Source organism: Euprymna scolopes, chromosome 8, assembly GCF_053919585.1.
Source record: "Euprymna scolopes isolate OS-2025 chromosome 8, ASM5391958v1, whole genome shotgun sequence".
Taxonomy (NCBI): Eukaryota; Metazoa; Mollusca; class Cephalopoda; order Sepiida; family Sepiolidae; genus Euprymna; species Euprymna scolopes.
The window spans coordinates 14,934,418-14,937,062 of NC_136489.1; the positions used below are offsets into that span (position 1 = coordinate 14,934,418).

Consider the following 2,645-nt stretch of genomic DNA (forward strand, 5'->3'; position numbering starts at 1 on the left):
ATGTGGCCCTCACTTGAAACAGAACAAAATACCATCTGTAGGTTGTCTGATGCGTTGAGCTGTGCTCTCAAGCGTTGCCTCGTCCAGATTAGCATTTTAAGACTGCTGGGAATTTTCCTATTGTCATAATTATGATCAGTAGTGACCATGAATTGTACAGTGGCGAATCGTCGGTCTTGCTCGTAGAACATTGTGTCATTTTATTTTATTATGCTCTTTCAAAGAATACCATATAGGGAAATTCAACCTAATGGGGGTTTATCGAGAAACATAGCAGGGTTATTTTCCTTAATTGTAAAGAAACATTCAAGTTTTCACTGTTTGGATAAATAAGCGACTCTATAAGTGACTCCGTCGGTCGATCAGTCGGTCTGTCGGTCTGTACGTAACACTTTTGTGCTTAGCCTTTTGGGTTAAGATCAAAGGTCTGTATTAATACATGATGTTCTTAGCTTTTTAAGCTTTTTTTGGCCTTCGGGACAAGATCAAAGTGTAGTATCTGTTCCGGCAGATGCTGCAAGCTATGACTAGCTATGACTAGCAAAGACCAGATGTGGGGGCAACCCCACATGCCTGACCTTTAATTAGCTCCCATTTCCCACCTCTCGGGAGCTGGTCTCCTTTTTCCCTTCCCCCTCCCTTCACTCCTCACATTAAAAATCGGCCTTGTGCCTAATTTGCTCGGTGGGGGAGCAAATAAATACCATCTGTTCCGGCAGATGCTGCAAGCTATGACTAGCAAAGACCAGATGTGGGGGCAACCCCACATGCCTGACCATTAACCAGCTCCCATTTCCCACCTCTCGGGAGCTGGTCCCCCTTTCCCCTTCCCCCTCCCTTCACTCCTCACATTAAAAATCGGCCTTGTGCCTAATTTGCTCGGTGGGGGAGTAAATAAATACCATCTGTTCCAGCAGATACTGCAAGCAAAGACCCTATGTGGGGGCGACCCAACAGATAAAACCTTGGTCAATGAAGGGGCAACCCTTCATACCAATTGTCACTATCCAGCTCCCCTACTCTCCGGGAATTGGTCCCCATTTCCCCTTCACTCCTCACTTTAAAAATCGGCCTTGTGGCTAATTTGCGCGGTGGGGGAGCAAATGAATACCCTTTTCTTGGCCTTTTGGCCAAGATCAAAGTGTTGTATCTGTTCTTACTACATGCTGTACTTATATTCGTAACTTTGTGGTATAAAGTGGGGGATCACCTTTCTTTATTAATTTAATGTAAAATGATCACAAACTTTACAATAAGTCAGGCTCAAAGCCATTCAAGTCATTCTCCAGATCATTTAAATTGTTTTTGAAGGATTCCAGTTACTTTTTAAGCATTCAAGTCATTCTTAAGGTCATTCAATTCATCCTTAAGTTCATTAAAGTCATTCTAAGCCATTTACTTTGTATTTATTTAAGTCATTTCAGCCCATTTTTAGGTCATTTTAGTTTATCTTTAAGAATTTCCTGTCAAGCCTACATTCACGCATTCATTCATCACACGAGAGCACGCGACTAATGGCTATCGGCCTTGTTTTTTTACAAGTGTGTCAGCACTTATCAAGGCTTGGATGCCACTCAGGGCCAATGCTAAATAAGTGTACAGTAGTCAATTGGACAATGTCGTAAAAATCGCTAATAATGGAAATTTTGTAACTTGAATTACTTGAGGGGAGGGATCATTAAGAACTTGTTTACGTTGGACTTGAAGACGACGATATAGTATTTAGCTTGAAAGCAGGGAAAAATGTTTTTGTCATGGAATCTAGGTTTAAGTTAAGACACAGTTGCAGTGGGGGGGAATTATTGATTGTGGTTTCAGCTATAGGAGTGTTTTTCGTGGATGTATGTCGTCGGGGGACCATAGATTAGATATCACACGTACACTTGCCATACAAATAATGATAAAATAGAAACATGCTCGAAACTTCTCTTCCGTGGGAAGGGGGATTCAACAAAGTCTATTATCAACCCTGTCAAGGCAAGGTAAGTGTTTCTAGCAGCTCTTGCCAAGATGTGGAAACAGTACTCAGCAGAGAGATATTTACTGGAGCAGTAGAATGATCCCATCGTATTTCCAGCGAACTAGGCAACGAATTTCATGTACGTGTTCCATTTCAGATCAGGAGTAAAAGTCAGACCATAAAATTAGTTAAAACATAGAGCTTCTACAAGACGAGACCCATTCATTTCAATTGATGCCAGACGGGAAGCAGCGTGTTGAGGATTTAAAGATAAAAATATTGGTTTTAGATGGATTAAAATTTACCAGACACCTCCTTTTCCCTTTGCACAACGTGCTCAAGATCAGATAGGAGAGAGAATCAGAGTGAACTTGGTCATTTACATCCTTTGAAGTGTTGTTATGGATGGTAGTGTCGTCAGCATAAATGTCTACGAATATTCTTAGGATGTGATTTGGGAGATCATTGATGTTTATTTCAGGTTGGACCCCTGAAGGATTCTGGCATTAATACTGTTTCTGATTTCTTTCCATCAATCACTACTCTTATGGACCTATACATTTTAAATGTATGGCAAAAAGATGTCCCGAAATGCAGAAATCAACAATGTTTTCAAAATGCAAAACGTTAAGACGGCGTTCAAGTGAGCCGAATTCAATTTAAGTATGATGGGAAATCCAGTATG

At 40.9% G+C, this 2,645-nt stretch overlaps 1 pseudogene; it reads left to right on the top strand.

Annotated features, from left to right (window-relative positions):
* Positions 1 to 1,109: 1,109 nt before the first annotated feature.
* Positions 1,110 to 1,267, top strand: LOC145284212 (U2 spliceosomal RNA; annotated as a pseudogene).
* The last annotated feature ends 1,378 nt before the right edge of the window (positions 1,268 to 2,645 follow it).